Consider the following 22566-nt stretch of genomic DNA (forward strand, 5'->3'; position numbering starts at 1 on the left):
TCTTCGTAGGATGACTTCTTCATGAAGAGAGCACTTACATCAAGTGTGTGAAGCAATTTGCAAAGTTGGTGGTTGAAATGGTTGGCCAGAATGTTTGAGAGCACCCAAAGCATATTTTCGGGAGGTGGCCTATGCTACTATCGGAGTGTAAAGTCAGGACACAAGGGATCAAGGATACCATGTATTTGTGAGTTTGGCAAGAGGCTAAAACGCTCTGTTTCACCCAAAAGAAATCCACATGAGATACAAGGATTTTTATACAGGTTCAGGCTGCCATGGATAGCGTAAGTTCCTACGTCCCATTCTTATTGATATCAAAGTGAGAAGTACAACTTCTCAAAAAAAAGTGGGAAGTACAGGTGCTTGTTGTGTTATAGAAGAGATGCTCGGGGTGTGACCGGTGGTGGCCGGGGTCCTAGCGTGAGTGCCCGAGCACTCCTATCTCTACTTCCCTAAGCTTGCTGATTGATCTCCTTGGGTGGTGCTTGACTATTGTAGTACTAACTATGGTATGCGTGTGTTTTCTTGTGATCTTGTATCAGATGTCCCTCTAAGCGACATCAGCCCCTATATAGCCCCCCCCCCCCCGGGGGGGGGGGGGGGGGTACCGCAATGGTCGATGCAAATGTGCATGAACGGTTACAAGTAGAAGTAGGTGTTGCGGACGTGCAACTGGTCTTTGGTCTTGGCAGAGGATGAGATGACATTGCAGTGTGTCAAGTCCTTGAGTACTCTTGGTGTATGCTCAACTTGACGTGACACAACACACCATCTCTCTTGTCAAAAAGGTGGGCCAGAGCTCGGGCACTCTCACCTAACTGATAAGGCCTGCACCTGACCGGCTCAAGGCACTCGTCCAGCCAGGTCTTCGTGATGATGGAGGTCTATGCCCGTAGACCTGCGTCGAGCTACATTGAGCAGCCTGATCAAGCATTTGATGCATGGTTGGTGGAGTGTGCGACAAGGACTACTTATCCTCGTGACACGTGTGCTGGATGCTTGGGGCTTTGGGCTCCGATGGCGTCATGACTGACGTTTTTGACTTACCTTAGGATCGTCTATGGCCCATGGTATGGTAGTAGCCGTGTACTTGAAGATTCATGCATGCCTCAGATGGCACCGATTTTTACTAATTTGGATAGTAAAAACCGTGTCTTTTCCTTGTCAGATTATGTTTTTTTTGAACGGGCCCATTTGATAGGGGTTCCATGATACACCTATATTGAATATGCTGTAAGTAGCCCCTGGCCCCGCCCATAACGATTGTGGTTGCATAATTTAAAAGAGTGCCTCCTTTTTCCTCACTATGGGTGGGGCCAAACCATTTAATGGGATAGTTTAGAAAATAGTGTTGGGAACACGATGCAGTTTCCTCTAAAACTAGGGAAGCGGTTTCTAGGTTCCGTGCGGAGCGATAACCCCTGGAGTTATGCGCCATGCGGAGCGAGGCATTAACTCCTCTGCCTAGATCGTCATTTGGTCAAAAAGGAGGCGCCCCTCTTTCTCTTTCATTGCATTACGTTGTAGCGCCTCTCTATCATGTTCCTCATTGCATCTTCCCCATCCTTCTATCATCTCCCTCTCTCTGTCATCAGGGTACTAAGAAGAGAACCAAGAAGAGGGCGGCAGATTCTACTCCGACAGCCTCTCGTCCTCCAAAAAGGATGACATGTCGCGTCACCTGTGCCATGGCAGCGGCGTTGTCATCAGATGATTTGATGCGAGCATCCTCCCATCATCCCCATGGACTCTACACCAACACATCAAGCACCACATGGACCTATGACAAGAGCTCGAGCACGCGCCATCGAAACCGAGGTGAACTCACTCCTACTCGAGATCTATATGGATATAAATGGAACTTGGTTGCTACCTCACCAAAACATGCTATATGTCATTAGGTACGAAGACCAACGCCACCAAGTAGCTAATGGACATCCCAAAGGAGTTGGAGAAGCACCTGAAAGCCACACAGAAGAAGGAGGAGCCAAATTGGAGTAGCACATCACCTCCCAGGCGACCCCGTGCCCACGGCCCCCCAAGACCCCATGCGCACAGGCCTCCCTGGGAGCTTCTGTAACCGAGACACGCACCCCTATGCGCACGGCCTCCAGACCCCAGGAAAGAGGCGAACCACCCATCATGACTTGGACACAAATGAAGGATGTCATGAGAGCTCGCTTCGTGCCTACACACTACACCCGTGACCTTTTCAAGAAGTTGCAACTCCTCAAGCAAGGCACGAAGACAATGGAAGAATACTACCAAGAAATGGAGATTGCCATGATACGGACCAATGTTAAGGAAGATGACGAACAAACTATGTCACGCTTCTTGAACGGCCTCAATCACCCAATAAAGAAGATTGCCGACTTCCAACCATACTCCAACCTTATCGAGCTAGTTCATCAAGCGACCAGGGCCGAGCGACAAGTACAAGATGACTTCAAATGTGCCAAGTACTCTTCCAAGACCTACGGCTCATACACTCAAGTCCTCACAACTATGACACCTCCTACCTCGACTAGAGAATCTCCAAGCAACGGGGACAAGCCAAGTCACAAGAAAACTCCGACATGTTCAAGTCCTCCTCCTACTACAAGCAACTTCAAGCCGAAAGCTTCATCATCATCTACTCCAACGGATGAGACCGTTAAGACAAGTTCCATCAAATGCTTCACATGTCAAGGTCGAGGCCATAAGACATTTGAGTGCCCCACTCGAAGCACCATGATCGCCAACGATGACGACATCTATGACTCGATGAGTGATGAACAAATGGAAGCCCTTGAGCACATGGCCATGCACCGGCAAGTGAATGAAGATGAAGATGACCAAGTATTTTGTGACAATGATTCGAGCCCCGCTCTCATTGTCTCCAAGGTCTTGGCACTTCAACACCAACAAGACGAAGACCAACGTTGCCACATCTTCCACACCAAGGCGGACATCAATGGACGTTCTGTGAAGGTCATAATCGATGGAGGAAGTTGCCACAATTTGGAAAGTGAAGAGCTATGTTCCAAGCTACGATTGGTCAAGATGAAGCATCCTCGCCCCTACATGGTCCAATGGCTTAGCGACTCCGGCACCATTCAAGTGGAACACACCATGCAAGTTTCCTTCAAGATCGGGGCATATGAAGACACCTTGGAGTGTGATGTGGTTCCTATGTCCATATGCCATGTCCTCTTAGGAAGACCTTGGCAATTCGACCGCAGCATCATCCACAATGGGCGTACCAACCACTATAGTTTTAAGATGAAGGGCAATGAATACGTGCTACGACCTATGTCACCAAGACAAGTGATCGCCGACAAACAAGCATCCACCCATCATGGAGAGGATAGTGAGAGAGTGAACCACCAAAGCGAGAGTGAGCACCACAAGCCAAAAATGAGTGCCTCCATGATGAGCGGCAAGAAAGACTTAGTGCTTTTAGCCACCAAACGGGAGATGAGGGAAGTGTGTGAGAAGCCATCTAGTGTTCGACACTATGTCCTAGTATGCAAAGATGACGTGGCATTGACTAACACCTCTAATCATGTACCTCTAGTGTTGTCTAATATCTTGCAGGAGTTCGCAGACGTATTCCCTGATGAGCTACCTCCCGACCTTCCTCCTCGATGCGGCATCAAGCACCATATCGACCTCATCCGTGGTGCACCCCTACTGAACAAGGCTCCATACCGCGTCAACTCCAAAGAAACTAAGGAGATACAAAGGCAAGCACAACACCTCATTGACAATGGACATGTACATGAAAGCTTGCGCCATTGTGCCGTTTCGGTTATTCTTGTGACTAAGAAAGAGGATAGTTTTCGCATGTGTTCCGATTGCCGTCCCATAAATGCCATCAACATTTTCTATAGGCATCACATCCCACGCCTTGACAATATGCTAGATGAGCTTAGTGGCACCACCATTTTATCAAAAAATTGATCTTAAAAGTGGCTATTACCAAATTCGCATTCAACAAGGTGATGAGTGGAAAACCGCTTTTAAAACTAAATTTGGCTTGTACGAGTGGTTAGTTATGCCTATGGGCTTATTGGAAGCACCCGACACTTTCATTCATGTGATGCACTATGTTCTTTGAAAATACATTGGAATATGTGTTGTGGTCTATTTTGAGGATATACTTGTGTTTAGAGAATCACTAGAAGATCATGTCACCCATCTGAGGGACGTTTTGCAAGTTCTTAAAAACGAGCATCTTTATGCTAACATGGGGAAATGCAATTTTGGTGTCGACAAGCTTGTTTTCTTGGGCTTTGTTGTGTCTTCTAAGGGTGTTCATGTTGATGAGTCTAAAATCTAAGCAATTAGAACTTGGCCACACCCACAAATTTGCAACAAGTGCGTAGTTTCCTTGATCTCGCCGGCTTCTACCGTCGCTTTGTTAAGGATTTTAGCACAATTTCTTCACCATTGCATGCCTTGAGTAAGAAGAATGCACCCTTTGTTCGGGGACCCTCTCAATCTACCGCATTTATGAGCTTAAATCTTTGCTTACAAATGCTCCAATTCTTGCATTGCCTAATTTTGACAAAACTTTTGTGGTCCATTTTGATGCTAGTGGAAACAGTATTAGTGGAGTTTTGATGCAAGAAAAGTGACCTATTGCATACTTTAGCAAAAAATTGTATGCGCTCAACTTAACTATCCCATCTATGACAAGGAATTATATGTGTTAGTGCGAGTATTGCATGTTTGGGAACACTATCTTCGCCCACATGAATCTGTCGTACATACCGATCATGAGATGCTTAAATACCTTAAAGGTCAAACAAAGTTGAACAAATAGCATGCTAAATGGAGTGAATTTATTGAATCTTTTCCTTATGTGATCAAGTACATTAAGGTCAAGAGAATGTTGTGGCGAATGATCTTTTCCGCAAGTGCATGTTAGTTACTCAACTTGAATTGAATGTTATTGGCTTTGAGCATGTTAAAGATCTACATGCATGATCCTTCGTTTTCAATTCCTTATGCCAAATGTCTTCCAAACACTTTGATGTGGAGCATCCTACATAAATCACCATGTCAAGAGTTCGTTTGGTGAGTGACACGTGCGAAATCTACTTCACATACACAAAGGGGAATCATCTCCTTTACATGTGTTCACTTTACCCCATCGAGGATGGTATACTAGTTGAAACTCCTCTCGTTTGCATGCATAGGTATCATTGGAGCACCATGGGTGACGAAGAGGAGTGCAAGCGCAAGTGTACGCCTACACTATCCGCGAGGGAAGCTTGGAAGCGACGACGGTGCAAAATTTGCACTACCTGACTGTCCGGTCGCCCAACCAGATTGTCCGGTCCATCCAGAGAGCAGTTTTCGTCTGTGTAGAAATTGCACTACCGGACAGTCCGGTCCCCTAAGCGGACAATCCGGTAGTACAATTTCTGGATGCCCAAAAGTTTCTGTTTCCATCGGACCATCGGTCCCCCATACCGGACTGTCCGGTAGTGCATCTGCGGGCGAAATTTGGGCAAGGCCCATGTAACTTTACCCTCACTTACCCCTTCCTTGCCTTGGACCTATATATATCCCTCCTTCTCCTCCATTTTAGGGGAAGCTAAGAATAGATCTAGACATTAGAGCTTAGCTCATGTATCTCCCCTTATGGGATTCCTCTTGAGAGAGAAGGCTCCATTGGAGTTCAAGACCTCCATTGGAGAAGATCCTTAGATATTCCAGACCCCCTTGTGGAAAGGATCTATCTAGATCATCAAGACCTCATCTCCTTCATAGGATTTGGGATGAACTTTACCATGTATCTTGTTTCCTTTTGATTGCTCTTGTACCTTGTGAATCTCATGTGTTTGTGAGTCTAGTGGATGTGTGATTGGACTTGTTCTTGAGTGTTCCTCTTGTGATTTCCCCTCTTGTTCTTTGTGTTTTTCGTGGATCCCCCTCCAATTCATGAAAGATCTCCACTTAGGGTATCCACCCCACAACATCTTGGTATCATGAGCTACGTTGATCATGAATTTGGATCCCCTACCCCTTGTTTTCTAGCCTAATTTTTTGATTTCATCCTAAATTCGTAAATCCCCACCAAAAATAGCCCCAATTCTTTTTTACGATTTGTTGGTTTGATGATATTTTGTTGATTTTGATCCATGGATTCGTTGTGTTTCGAGTGGATCTAGCTTCCCCACAAGTTTCCCCACCTTCCATCCACGAAATCTCCTCAATTTTGACCCCAAAATCATCCATTTCCACCTAAAGTTTTGAGTTCGTGCTTTCCAAGCCCGCACCAGCACCCCCGTAGCGGACTGTCCGCTCACATCAAGACCAAAATCGCTCTTGGACCGGACCGTCCGCTCCCCAATACCGGACTGTCCGCTCGAATCAGAAGGTTTTCGGATGAAGACCGGACTATCCACTACCCAGGACCGGACTGTCTGCTAGTTCAAAAACTACTTCGGCTGATTTCTTGTTTCAGCCATATCTTCCACATTCGGAGTCCGATTTTGACGTTCTTTAGCTTGTTGATTAGCTATTGACATCCCCCATCCATCTAGATATGTTCCAACATCATTTGACTCCATTAAATATTTTACATTTTGACATCTTTGCCTAGGTCCTCCACCATATCATCCGCAAAACCACCATAGCTTTCCGCAACCTAACCCATTTTGATCCATATAGCATTTGTGGTTGCTTGAGTGGTGACTTGAGTCCCCTAAGGTGTTTCGACCACTTAGGGATGGTTGCTTCTTCATCAACCACCACCACCACTTTCGTATTGCCAACTCCGGAACCACTAATGCATTCCGCTATCACCATTTGACATTTTTCGTTTGAGATTTTGAGTTTGCGGTTTTTCCATCTCCTAGGGTGTTTCGGCTAACTAGGAACGGTTCTACATTGACAACACCACCGCTCAACTTCTCTAAGGATTCGACTGTCACGCCCAATATGCGATCCTATCTGAGAGGAACTCGAAGGTCCCACCAAGGATAGAGCCGCATATTGAAGACGCTTTTGCGAGGTGGATATCATTACATCGTACTATTACATAATAGATGGGGATACATACAAAGGCATAAAAATGCCACATGAATACATCAAACATCATACAGAAGAGCAACATCTGACTACGGATGAAACACAAATGACATCCACCCCGCTAGCCCAGGCTGCCGACCATGAACCTATCCCCTGATCGAAGAAGAAGCAGAAGAACTTCAAAACAAGTAAACATCTCTCTCACGTCATGATCATCGCATTACCTGTACCTGCAACTGTTATTGTAGTAATCAGTGAGTCACAAGGACTCAGCAATCCCATTACCATGGGTATCAAGACTAGCAAAGCTTAATGGGTATGGAATGGATAAGTGGCGAGGTTGCAGCAGCACTAAGCATTATATGGTGGCTAACTTACGAGTACAAGAGTAAGATGAGAAACTACACAAACGGTCGCAAACTAGTAATGATCAAGAAGTGATCCCGAACTACTTACGTTCAAACATAACCCCACCGTGTTCTCTTCCCGAACTCACTCAAAAAGAGACGGTCATGGTTACACACGCGGATGGTGTGCGGATGGTGTATTTTATTTCGAATCTGGTGTCAAGTTCTCTACAACCGGATATTAAAAATTCCCATCTGCCACATAACCACAGGCACGGCTCTCGAAAGTTTAAACCCTGCAGGGGTGTCCCAACTTGGTCCATCACAAACTCTCATGATCAACGGAGGAAAACCCTCCTCCCGGAACAGCCCGATCAAGCTCGGAATCGTGGTTCACAAGACATTTGGACAATGGCAAAACAAGTCCAGCAAGACCTCCCGACGTACCGACACCCTGATAGGAGCCATGCGTATCTCGTCTCAGGCCACGATCGGATGAGCACAACGTACAACAACTGAGACCCGAGTTTCCCCGGGGGAAGCCGCACATGACTCTAGTTTGGATCAACACCAGCATCACTGGCCCCCCCGTATTATGTTGAATAAGGAACCTCGGGTAGCGCTAACTCCCTATGCGTCAAATTTGTTATCATGTTTATTATTATCTTGGACAAATGTTAAAACCAATGTTGGGACTTTCTGGAGGAGTTCTATTCAAAGCGAACTGTCAAGGGGGCCCATAAACCCCGATCGTGTTAGGAATGCAAAATCAAGGAACATACATAACACCGACACGACGAAAACTAGGGCGGCAAGAGTAGAACAAAACACAAGGCAAAAGGCCGAGCCTTCCACCCTTTACCAAGTATATATGTGCATTAAATAAATAAGATATATTGTGATATCCCAACATATCCATGTCCCAACATGGAACAACCTGCACTGCACCTACAACTAGCAGCGCTATAAGAGGGGCTGAGCAAAGCGGTAACATAGCCAAACAACGGTTTGCTGGGAAGGTGGAAAAGGTTAGAGGCTTATCATGTCAATTTGGGAGGCTTGATGAACAAGTGGTAGGTAGCACGACATAGCGAAAGCATCGAGACAACTAGCAAAGCAAAGATAGTAGTGGTATCCAGGATAATGATCATCTTGCCTGAAATCCCGTTTTGAAGAAGACCGAATCCATGAAGAAGACGAACGGGCGTAGTCGAACGAATCCTCACAAATGCAACGAAATTGGGAACTATCGAGAAGAAGCAAGCAACACGGTAAACACACAACACATAACATGGAATGATGCTCATCCAAGTATGATGTATGACAAGGCCACATGATGCTACTTATGGTAAGAGATGATGCATACAAGAACCTCACATCAAAGCAAGTTTAATGAGGCCGGATACAACATATAACAATTCCGAAAACTCCCCATATGCAAAATTCAAAATTGGTCCAGATCTGAATAACACATTATGTTGAAGTTGTTAAACAGCAAGTTAAAATGCATCATGATGATCTACACGTCTTTCTAGTCAAGTTACATATAAAGTTCATTTAATTCGGAGCTAAGGCCTAGAAGATATGAGCAAAATAAGTTAAACATGGCATTGATGCAAAATGCATACAAACATCAAGCACACATACTCAAATCAAGGATGCAACATGACATGATGAAACTACATGTAAAACTAAGCAAGTTTCATATAGAGCATACTCAAAACGGAGCAATGGTTCAACACATAACTCAAAACAAGATATAACATCAATCTGCCTAAACAACAACTAGGCACTTTGCAATCATCAAAACAACATGCTACAGGAACCATATGAGCACAAACTTGATATGCACTTCAAGTAAAGATTACATACTTCAGATATCATTCAGGTTCAGGTTCATAGGCATCAATATTAAACCAATATGATCAATGCAAAAAGCAACTTTATAACACAGATTAGGACGGTGAAAAACTGGGCATATACATGAGCAAAGTTAATATGATGGCATGTTGGAGGCATGAAACAAGTATGCTATAGTACATAAACATGGCATAAAAAGGTATAGCATGCTAGTACATATCATGGAGCTCAAATAATGTAACATTACATATACATAGGAGCAACAAGTTCATGGAATTCACCAAGACAAGATGCAAACATTAAATAGCAGATTCTTAGACTTAGTGAAAATCTGGGAATGCAAAACAGTAACATTATGATGCTGACTTTGGAGGCACATAACATCAATCACAACAATTTTAATAAATATGCAAAGGTCATGGGCATATAGTAGGCATGACCTACTTCCAGTTAAACCAAAGGCACAATTTATAAGATGCATAGATTAATTACAAAGAGCTTTGCAAAATGGAACATGCTGTTAACAGACTGACAGTTATATTTTAAAGCAATTTGAGAGCATGAAAAGAACAAGCTACAGTATGCTATAATTTCAAACAAGGGCGTGGATGGATAGATCATAACATGATCTTCAAAACATGATTACTGAAAATCTCGAGATTATGCATAAATTTTATGGTAGCATCAAGTAAACATGACATCATAATATAACAGATTCAGTCAACAGAAAATACCGAGTCTTTGAAAACAGCAACGAGTAACCCACTTTGCAAGCTTGTGCTAGTCACCACAGGACATATCATGAAAATGGATTATACCACTGTAAAGATGACCTGAATATGCTTCTAAAAATGTAAGCATGTTGCTCAAAAGAAAACACACAAAATGCTATGAAAAAGACAAAATAACATGTTACAACAGTTTTATGCACTTAATATCACTTAGCACTTTTGCAATGATGAATATGGCATCAAGATGAACCCTAACATGCATAAAAAGTACACCATCATGTAGACCATGAAGAGCAGAATACGTGCATATAAAGAACACCACCATCAGACCAATATGCACTTAGTTACAGCAGGTCAAAGATGTACACATGATGTTTGAAATCCTGGGACAGTGAAATTTCTCACCCAGAGGGAAAATAAATGGAGCGGTGCGGGATGGAAGGATCCAGGGGGAGCTGTTCCGTTTGGATGGAGGGACGGGTGGATCTGATCCACCCGGTCGGATCCAAGCCGTCGGTGGCGCCCAAACTCCGGTGAGGGGCGTGGCAGTGAGGTGGCGCGGCGACGGTGGGACGATGGCGAGGCAACAGGCGTGTCCTATGGCGGCGGAGTGAGGAGGCGGCACGAACGACGGAGCGATGAGGCGAGGCGACGAGGTGGTGGAGCGGGCGGTCGGGCGCCGGCGCGGGGCGGCAGGCTCGGCCGCAGGCACGGCGCGGCTCGGCGGCTGATATGTCCATTTTGCATCATGCTTTATATCGATATTTATTGAATTATGGGCTGTTATTACACGTTATGTCACAATACTTATGGCTATTCTCTCTTATTTTACAAGGTTTATCATGAAGAGGGAGAATGCCGACAGCTGGGATTCTGGATGGAAAAGGAGCAAATATTGGAAACCTATTCTGCACAGCTCCAAAAGTCCTGAAACTCCACAAAAGTCATTTTTGGAATTAATAAGAATTATTGAGCGAAGAAAATACCAGAGAGGGCCCACACCCTGGCCAGGAGGGTGGGGGGCGCGCCCCTGTCTCCTGGGCCCCCTGTTGGCCCTTCGGTGCCCATCTTCTGCTATATGAAGCCTCTTACCCTGGAAAAAATCATAAGCAGGCTTACGGGACGAAACTCCGCCACCACGAGGCGGAACCTTGGCGGAACCAATCTAGGGCTCCGACGGAGCTGTTCTACCGGGGAAACTTCCCTCTGGGAGGGGGAAATCATCACCATCGTCATCACCAACGATCCTCTCATCGGGAGGGGGTCAATCTCCATCAACATCTTCACCAGCACCATCTCCTCTCAAAACCCTAGTTCATCTCTTGTATCCAATCTTGTATCAAAACCACAATTTGGTACCTGTGGGTTGCTAGTAGTGTTGATTACTCCTTGTAGTTGATGCTAATTGGTTTACTTGGTGGAAGATCATATGTTCAGATCCTTAATGCATATTAATACTCCTCTGATCATGAACATGAATATGCTTTGTGAGTAGTTACGTTTGTTCCTGAGGACATGGGTGAAGTCTTGCTATTAGTAGTCATGTGAATTTGGTATTCGTTCGATATTTTGATGAGATGTATGTTGTCTCTCCTCTAGTGGTGTTATGTGAACGTCGACTACATGACACTTCACCATTATTTGAGCCTAGAGGAAGGCATTGGGAAGTAATAAGTAGATGATGGGTTGCTAGAGTGACAGAAGTTTAAACCCTAGTTTATGTGTTGCTTCGTAAGGGGCTGATTTGGATTCACTAGTTTCATGCTATGGTTAGGTTTACCTTAATACTTCTTTTGTAGTTGCGGATGCTTGCAATAGGGGTTAATCATAAGTGGGATGCTTGTCCAAGAAAGGGAAGTTCCCAAGCACTGGTCACCCACATATCAAATCATCAAAGTACCGAATGCGAATCATTGGAGAAACTGCTAGAGAAACTGCTAGCTAATCCCTTTGCAGGAGATGGAACATTGCATCCTGATTTACACCTTATCTTTGTGGATGAAGTTTGTGGATTATTTAAGCTTGCAGGTGAAAGTACATGTAGCCCCCATGTGTGGTTTTGATAATTAAATGACGATCCTAATGGACTAATGTTTGCATTGAGTTGTACATTTGAAAGAAAGTTCCATTTCCAATGCATGAAGAATATTGGATGAACTGAAGGATGTTTGTTCCATGGTGATGCAAGAAGGAGATAGAATGGATACGAAATGAATGCCATATACATATTGTTGTGCATGAATCAAGGCTTATGGGTTGAACCATGATGGATCAAGATCTTGAGAGAATGGTTAAAAAGAAGATTTCTACATATGCTTGATGATAGGATCATTATGAGCTCATTTGTTGAGTCGGGGATTATTATGTCTTGAAGCAAGTAATTCAAGTGAAGAATTCATTGTGCCTCTCAAGATATTCTGTTGGAGCATGAGAACGGGCAAATGATGTCCAATATGATATTCAAGGAGAAACTTGATATGGTCATGGTGAATTGAGATATTGGTTATTATGTCTTGAAGAAATGAAGCATAGTGAAGATATCAATAGGGCCTTCAAGACATCAATATTAATCATGGAGCAAAGATAAATGTTGACCAAGATGAAGATCAAAGATTGACCTCTAAGATGGACAACACACAAGCGCATATCATGTGCCACATGAGATCTTGTGGTATGGTAAGAATTTATCAATTGCGCTTTGTGTACTAACCCATACTATGTGTTGTCTATGTTATGTGGGTTAGGTAATTCTCATGAGCTTGGTGCTTATAAGAAAGCTTGGTGCTCATCAAAGTATGTCATCAAGTAATTAATGTTGATGGACAAGTAAAGATGAATGCAAAGCAAATCTTCCCACATTGTGTATGGGGGAGCTACTTGAAGACTTCTCCAATGTCTTGCCTTCAACTTGAGCCATGAAGAAACATCAATATAAAGCTCAAGTGAAAGGCTCTAGTCAAAGGTATTAGTTCCTTTGGCTTTAGATGTGAGGATCGATGACCATCGAAAAGGATATATGCTCAGGAATGAGTTTTCGGAAGCTATCTAGTATAGTTCTTTTATGATTCTTGAGTTATAGGGATCCCGCACTATTAAGAGGGGATCAAAGGGGTTAGTGATGGATTTGCTCAAGTCAACATCATCTATTTCTATTCTTCTCACATCATATTCCAACATAGGCATATTTCGCTCCTATCCAATACAAATACAATATGCCTACATATCTCAAAAGAAAATCCAAAGCCAACTAGGTTCCCCAAAGTATATGTATAACCATTGCATGCTTTGCACCCTCCATTATGGCTTATCTTGGGTGGTTCTATATGTGAGGACCTGGAGTTTTTCCATAGCTTCAAAACGAGCCCAAGATCATCAAAATCGGAGTCCGGATGTAAAAGTTATGCATGTTTCAGTTTTGGGGTTCCTGCTGTTTTTTTGATGGCCGGACATCCGGGACTTGGCCGGATGTCCGGGCTTCCGGGTCGCCCCGGATGTCCGGGATCCTCCCGGAAATCCGGCCCGCAAATTCCAGAACCTGTTTTCAAATGTTGGCTGTGCCCGCCGGATGTCCGGCACTTGCCCGGATGTCCGGCCCTTGCCCGGATGTCCGGCCCGGCGCTGTCACTTACTCACAAACGGCTAGTTTTCTAGGCCCTCTATATATACCCCTCTACTAATCCGGTGGAGGGTCGATCACTTCATCCCAAATCGCCCCAAGAACACAAGTGGCTCCCTCTCACTTCTCCTACACCAAATCTTAGATCCCGGAGAGATTTGTGAGAGTTCTTGAGAGTTTTTCCAATCAAGTGATAGATCCACTCCCTCTCCCTCTCTTGACCAAAGGAATTCGTGATTTGAGCAAGTCTTGAGCATTTCCCCTTTGTTCTTGTTACTCTTGGAGGTTGGAGACTCCTAGGCGGTAGGAGTGCTCCGGTGAGGAATCAACTTGTGATTTGTCCCCCGGAAAGTTTGTGAAGGTTTGGAGGCCGCCTCAAGGTCTACCACTAGTGGTTGAGAATCGCCTTCATGGTGATATCTCAAGGAGAATAGGGTGAGCCTTCGTGGCGTTGGTGTGCCTTCGTGGTAACATCCACCTCTCTAACGGTGACTAGCTTCCCTCCAAGGAAGTGAACATCGGGATACATCCTCGTCTTCATGACTTTGGTTATCCCTAACCCTAACTTCTTACTTGTGGTTTACTTTGGTCACTTGACCGTGCATTCACTATATCTTGTTGTCCTCATTATATTGTGTTGGTTACCATATCGTAGAGATCATTTAGGCCAATGCTTTATAGTCCGCAATTCATACTTGCTACCATTGTTCTATCTTGTGCTGAGTGTGAATTGCTAGCTTGTAACATTCATTTCCATATCTTGTGACATAATTTGTGTAAGCTTGTATTGCTTACTTGTGGTTGTGTGTATTATTTATTTACATATCTTGTGATATACATTGAGTAAGTTTGTCTACTTACTTGTGCTTACTCATATCCTCGTTGTTCTCATCTTGTTTATCCTAAGCTGTTGGTGCACTTAGTGAGCCTAGTATATTTAGGATTTGTGCTTGAAAAGTATCTGCTTAGTTTATTTCCGCATTAGGATATAGCCAAATCCGTAAAAGATTTTAAAACGCCTATTCACCCCCCCTCTAGGCGACATCGTGGTCCTTTCAATTGGTATCAGAGCCCGGTCTCTCCTTATTAGGCTTCACCACCTAGAGAGTAACGATGTCGACTAGTGAACTAGTGCACAACAACACTTTTGATTTGGACGGCACAAATTATCACCTATGGAGAATTCGCATGCTTTGTCACTTTCGGGCCATGGGTCCAAATGCTTTGCGAATTGTTCTTATAGGAATTTATATGTCTAAGGATGGACATTCTCCATCTATTGAGGATATGTATCTTGATTGTGATACTTCTCTTGTCATTCATCAGGCTTTAACATTTGAAGTGTTTAAGGCAGTCACGACTTGCAAGTCGGCTCATGAGACTTGGACCAAACTTGAAGATATATATGGTGGGTCCAATCTTGATGAAGATAATATTCTATTTGGGGAGTTGATGGAGGAGTTCTCCACATTTTTAAATCATGAAGAGCTCTCTATTACTTCCACCTCCGATTACTTGCACACTTCAATATCTTGCACTTCACCAACATGTGGCGTGCCACAAGGTAATGACATGGTGAGTGAAGAAATATCTTGTGATGATGGTGTTAAGCTCATTTGTGATGATATGCTTGATCTCCCATGTTGCCATGATAGAAATGCCTTGGTTTCCTCTAGTTGTTCTATGACTAACCATGCAGAGGAAATCAAGAAAGATGAGGCATGCTTGATTGATGAAGAACCCTCTTCTTCAAAAGAATCATCATCAACCCCCTTGTTCACATGTGCCTCATGGCAAGAGGTAATGACGAGGTATCATCTTCTCTTAGTGATAATGATGATAGTTGTAATGAGGATGATGATGATGACTTGACTCAAAATCTCTATGAGATTGGGAAAACTCTTCATAGAGCTGAAAATAACACTTATAAAAGGTTCCAAGATGTTCTTGCTTGCTTTCAAAAACGTAATGACTTATTTCTTAACGAGCAAGCGAAAAGTGAACAACTTGAACATGAACTTGCTAAGGCTCATCAATGTCTTAGTGACTTGAGGTCTTTAAAAGAAGAGATTGAAGTTACTCATTGTAAACTTAAAGAGGATTTTGAGCACCTTGACCTTAGCTACAAGAATGTCAAAGGAGAGCTCACCAAACTCTCTAAGTCTCATGAGGAACTTCAAGCTACTCATGCGGAGTCTCTAGTTTCTACATGCTCCTCTCATATTGATAATGATGCTTGTGCTACTAACTCTATCTTGTGTGAAGCATCGATATTGAAAGAAAATGTTGAGCTAAGGACTCAACTTGATTTGCTAACTAGCAATTATGGGAAATTGGAAGAAACTCATAAAAAGCTCTCAGGCACTCATGAGGATCTTCTAATCTCTCATGATGGGTTAAAGTTATCTCATGAGGCTATGGTCACCAAGGTAAAATCATGTGAGTCTCATGTGGATATTAGCACATCTTCTACTCGAAATGCCTTATTGCAATGTGCTAGTCCTTGCAATTCCTCTCTACATGATATTGGTACACCTCATGATGAATTGCTCACCTTGTCTTGTTGCTCTAACCATGAAGTTTCTACTTCCACTACTCCTCTTGTTTCTAGTCTTGAAACTAACCATGTAGAGGAAATTAATAAGCTCAAGGCCCAAGTCACTAGTTTGAAGAAAGACTTGGAAAAGTGCGATGATGGACATAGTTTTCACTCCAACAAGAAGAAATCCATGAACAAGAAAAGGGGGCAAGGCCGAGCCAAGAATGAGCCCAACATTTCTTGCTTTAAATGCAAAAAGGTTGGACATCACGTGAGATATTGTCCACTAAAGAAAAGGGCTTATAAAGGGAAGCTACATGGAAAGCAGCCTCAAGCTCAATCTCAAGTTCAACCTCAAGTTGAAGAACGGGCACTATCCATGATGAACCATGTTATTACTTCCCAAGTTGAGAAAGTAAAGAAGAAGAGAAGGGGGAGTACATGTTGCTATATTTGCCGTAAGAAGGGACACATAGCTTCATCATGTCCAAATGGTAACATCTCTAAGCCTCCAATTATCAATGATCATTATTCACTTAGGAAGGATATTGATGGTAATATGTTTGCCAAGTATATTGGTGCCCAAAGTGGTTTGAAAGTGGATAAGACCATTTGGGTTGCCAAGCCTATTGTTACTAACTTCTTAGGACCCAACGTGGTTGGGGACCATCGAGTTCAAAATTAATCAATAGGTGTGTGGAGGGCATTGGAGACTTGGCTAGTTCATGAAGAAAAATGATTCTCACCATTCATTATGGTTCAAACCAAGTCAAGTGAATTATCATCATATTTGTCATTCCAATGCTCCTCGTGGCGGTAACTTGTATTTATATTGTCTACATTGAAAGTTACTAGCCCCATGCATGTTTAGGTTTTGTTCCTAGCATGTGTTTGTATATGTTGTGCCTCCTAATATGCTTGATTCGTGTTATCTAGCTTGTGTAGGTTGCTATGCACATCATATAGTTGTATGTGTGGTTTCGAGCCTTTATTGCTTCATTAGTTGAATCTTCCTTGGCTCTTTTGAGATATTAATGGATCATCACATTATGGGGGAGTGCTATGTTTTACACATATCACAAACCTTAAATGTGTATATATGTAGGATACCACCTAGTATTGTTAGTGCAATATTATCTAGTTACTATGTGGTATGTAAAGTTCATTTGAAACTCAAATCCTCATCCATTAATTATCCTTAGTTGGGTTTCATTTGCCTCGTGTGGATAATACATGGATTATCACATTATGGGGGAGTGATATACTTTGTGCATATCACTTCTCGTGTGAACATTAACAATAGTGGTTTGCTAGTTTGCCACTTAGAATTTATGTTTGAGATTATCTTATATCTCTGTGGCATGCAATGTTTTTTTAGTATGGAATTCTTGTGCGATTTTGCCCATGGTTATCTTAAAAATTGTATTTGGAAAATCATTTGAATAAAGCCATTCCAATTGTTGCTTTGCATGATGATCTATCTTATTGGAATGTTAATAATATGCTATCCAAGCATTGTGTTTATTTCTAAACTCTCATGTTATGCTTGTGTTAGTATAGATGATCATGTACTTATTTGGTTTCTACACCGAATGACAACTCGAAACACCATTTTGTTCGAGTTCATCTTATTGGTTTGTATGGAGTTATGGTAGTTTGTTATCTCATTGTTTATAGTGTCATATATCTTCTTGAGTGAGATATTCCCATGAGTATGTGTGCAATGCATATCTTATATGCTCATTGGTTTTCCTTGGTTCATATGTTGAACTTTCTGTGCTATCATATGTTGATTTGTCACTTTGAGTCATTTTGGACAACATGAATGACTAGTGATGTTATTGGAAGTATTAACGGTTATATGTTCATTTGTCAAATTTGTATCTCCCTGGATTTTGGTAGGCTTGTGCATGCATATTTACTATGTGTAAATTCGCATGCCTTGTTTGTTTTATTTGATCCAATATATATATATATATATATATGGTAAATCCATCAAAATTCTTAATTGCTAATATGTGCATGAAATTCAAATTCATATTGATATGCACATATTTAAGTGATTTTACCCTATGTTTTATAGTTATGCTAACTACTTCGGACCCAATAAGTTTGGGGACCATATTGTACTTAAATTGTTTTAGGTACATTTGAGGAGCATTGGGTGCTTGGCTTATTCATGAAGTTGGTGGCACTATGAGGAAATTAGAGCCAAGCTTGAACCATTACCTACTACATCATTCCAATGCTATCTCGGTAACAAGTATTTACTTCATGCATACATTTCTTGCATTCAACCTTGTGTAGGTTGCATCATGGCATGAATTTCTTGACTCGTTCTTGTCATACTTGTTTCCTTTCTCAAAGCATCTCAACAATGATCTCTTGTTGCTAGTTGTGATGTCTTTGATGGTTGTGTGTTTGGAGTTCATTAATATACGATAAGATTATATTAAGCCATGTGCTATACTTTCAAGCAAAGATCTCATTGGTATATTTTATGTCTCCCTTTTGGGTATCTTATTCTTTCCTTTTGTAACTATTTCATGTGTACATCCTTCTTTGTGGATATATATCATCATGATTGTCATCTACCTAGAATCTTGTACACATGAGAGAAGTTACATCTCTAGTTGATATCCCTATTCTTTCATGTCCACCATTTCATTCTCTTTTTACATATTTGGTGGCTCCGTGGAAGCATTTGTTGTATGAGTGCGTGTCTTACCTCTTTGCACCTTAGTGCACTCATGTTTGGTGAAGATTGTTGTCCTCGTGCTTGTCTTGACAAGCCTATTATTTCCTATCTTCATCATGGGTTGTCACAAGCTTTTATTTTTAATTTGCTATTAGTGAGCTTGTGAACCCATTTGCTTGATGTGTGTGTGTCCCTCTTAACTTCGTGTGTGTGGGAAGGACATGTCTTGCACCTTGTATCTAATTTACTCAAGGCTATGTTGATGCTTAATTCTCATCCTTATACTAGTCTTCTCAAGTTCTTTGACATGACTCACACACATCATTTTGGTTGTGCCTATTCTTAGGTTGCCTCATTTTCATGTTGCTCAACCATATGTTTGTTGCAAATGCTAGGCTTCTTTTCTTATCTATGCTTGCTTGCAATTGTTTTGTGTTCCTATTGATTTTGGGAGAGTCATGATCCTATTTTGTGCACTTGTATCCAAATACAAAAATTATAAATAGTGCACAAATCATGGGGAGCTTCTCTATTTTCCTTAGAACACTCCTTTACCCAAATCGTAATATTCTTTTATCCTTTTGGCTCATCGGATCTTTTGATTACTTGCTTCACTTTGTGTTATGCAAATGAGATCAATTTGTGCCATGTGCTTTGTGCCATGTGCCTTGCTATTATGACTAGGCTCAAGTTGTATAATAGTGGATTCACTTGTGGATATCATGTTCTTATCAATTGCAACCTTTCTTTTTGTGTATACGAGTTTCTTTGTGGATACATATCATGATTATTATTGGCCACTTAAAAAATTTACATGAAAAAGTTCATATCTTCGTATCGGATTGCGTTCTATAGATTCCGAGCTCGTTTAATTGTTCATCATTTAAATATGTGCATTTGTTTTCAGTCACATTTTGTGATATGCACACATCAAGGAGGAACTCATACTATATTGGTCGGCTAGATGTTTTGTCTTCCGTTTTGGCAATTGTTGCCAATGGGGGAGAAGTTTAGAGGGTTTAAGATAAATATCTTTTGTAGTTCTTGTTGTCACTCATGCATATCTACCCTTGTTATATATTCTTATTGCATGGATGAGTATTGCAATGACATTCAAAGTTCATTCACACATGCATATATTGTGGGGGAGTTTGCTCTATATACTATGGGTGTACTATCATCAAATGCTTGTGTAGTGTCTTGATGATAATACAACCATCCCAAGTATATAATTTATCCTCGGATAAATTGCATGCTTGTTTAAAAAGCACTATATAAACCCTCTTGTTGAGATTGTCATCAATTACCAAAATGGGGGAGATTGAAAGTACATGTAGTCCCCATGTGTGGTTTTGGTAATTAAATGACAATCCTAATGGACTAATGTTTGCATTGAGTTGTACATTTGAAGGAAAGTTCCATTTCCAATGCATGAAGAATATTGGATGAACTGAAGGATGTTTGTTCCATGGTGATGCAAGAAGGAGATAGAATGGATTCGAAATGAATGCCATATACATATTGTTGTGCATGCATCAAGGCTTATGGGTTGAACCATGATGGATCAAGATCTTGAGAGAATGATTAAAGAGAAGAATTCTACATATGCTTGATGATAGGATCATTATGAGCTCATTTGTTGAGTCGGGGATTATTATGTCTTGAAGCAAGTAATTCAAGTGAAGAATTCATTGTGCCTCTCAAGATACTATGTTGGAGCATGAGAACGGGCAAATGATGTCCAATATGATATTCAAGGAGAAACTTGATATGGTCATGGTGAATTGAGATATTGGTTATTATGTCTTGAAGAAATGAAGCATAGTGAAGATATCAATAGGGCCTTCAAGACATCAATATTAATCATGGAGCAAAGATAAATGTTGACCAAGATGAAGATCAAAGATTGACCTCTAAGATGGACAACACACAAGCGCATATCATGTGCCACATGAGATCTTGTGGTATGGTAAGAATTTATCAATTGCGCTTTGTGTACTAACCCATACTATGTGTTGTCTATGTTATGTGGGTTAGGTAATTCTCATGAGCTTGGTGCTTATAAGAAAGCTTGGTGCTCATCAAAGTATGTCATCAAGTAATTAATGTTGATGGACAAGTAAAGATGAATGCAAAGCAAATCTTCCCACATTGTGTATGGGGGAGCTACTTGAAGACTTCTCCAATGTCTTGCCTTCAACTTGAGCCATGAAGAAACATCAATATAAAGCTCAAGTGAAAGGCTCTAGTCAAAGGTATTAGTTCCTTTGGCTTTAGATGTGAGGATCGATGACCATCGAAAAGGATATATGATCAGGAATGAGTTTTCGGAAGCTATCTAGTATAGTTCTTTTATGATTCTTGAGTTATAGGGATCCCACACTATTAAGAGGGGATCAAAGGGGTTAGTGATGGATTTTCTCAAGTCAACATCATCTATTTCTATTCTTCTCACATCATATTCCAACATAGGCATATTTCGCTCCTATCCAATACAAATACAATATGCCTACATATGTCAAAAGAAAATCCAAAGCCAACTAGGTTCCCCAAAGTATATGTATAACCATTGCATGCTTTACACCCTCCATTATGGCTTATCTTGGGTGGTTCTTTATGTGAGGACCTGGAGTTTTTCCATAGCTTCAAAACAATCCCAAGATCATCAAAATCGGAGTCCGGATGTAAAAGTTATGCATGTTTCAGTTTTGGGGTTCCTGCTGTTTTTTTGATGGCCGGACATCCGGGACTTGGCCGGATGACCGGGCTTTCGGGTCGCCCCGGATGTCCGGGATCCTCCCGGAAATCTGGCCCGCAAATTCCAGAACCTGTTTTCAAATGTTGGCTGTGCCCGCCGGATGTCCGACACTTGCCCGGATGTCCGGCCCGGCGCTGTCACTTACTCACAAACGGCTAGTTTTCTAGGCCCTCTATATATACCCCTCTACTAATCCGGTAGAGGGTTGACCACTTCATCCCAAATAGCCCCAAGAACACAAGTGGCTCCCTCTCACTTCTCCTACACCAAATCTTAGATCCCGGAGAGATTTGTGAGAGTTCTTGAGAGTTTTTCCAATCAAGTGATAGATCCACTCTCTCTCCCTCTCTTGACCAAAGGAATTCGTGATTTGAGCAAGTCTTGAGCATTTCCCCTTTGTTCTTGTTACTCTTGGAGGTTGGAGACTCCTAGGCGGTAGGAGTGCTCCGGTGAGGAATCAACTTGTGATTTGTCCCCCGGAAAGTTTGTGAAGGTTTGGAGGCCGCCTCAAGGTCTACCACTAGTGGTTGAGAATCGCCTTCGTGGTGATATCTCAAGGAGAATAGGGTGAGCCTTCGTGGCGTTGGTGTGCCTTCATGGTAACATCCACCTCTCTAACGGTGACTAGCTTCCCTCCAAGGAAGTGGACATTGGGATACATCCCCGTCTTCGTGACTTTGGTTATCCCTAACCCTAACTCCTTACTTGTGGTTTACTTTGGTCACTTGACCGTGCATTCACTATATCTTGTTGTCCTCATTATATTGTGTTGGTTACCATATCGTAGAGATCATTTAGGCCAATGCTTTATAGTCCACAATTCATACTTGCTACCTTTGTTCTATCTTGTGCTGAGTGTGAATTGCTAGCTTGTAACATTCAATTCCATATCTTGTGACATAATTTGTGTAAGCTTGTATTGCTTACTTGTGGTTGTGTGTATTATTCATTTACATATCTTGTGATATACATTGAGTAAATTTGTGTACTTACT

Source organism: Triticum aestivum, chromosome 1B (genome assembly GCF_018294505.1).
Source record: "Triticum aestivum cultivar Chinese Spring chromosome 1B, IWGSC CS RefSeq v2.1, whole genome shotgun sequence".
NCBI classification, from domain to species: Eukaryota; Viridiplantae; Streptophyta; class Magnoliopsida; order Poales; family Poaceae; genus Triticum; species Triticum aestivum.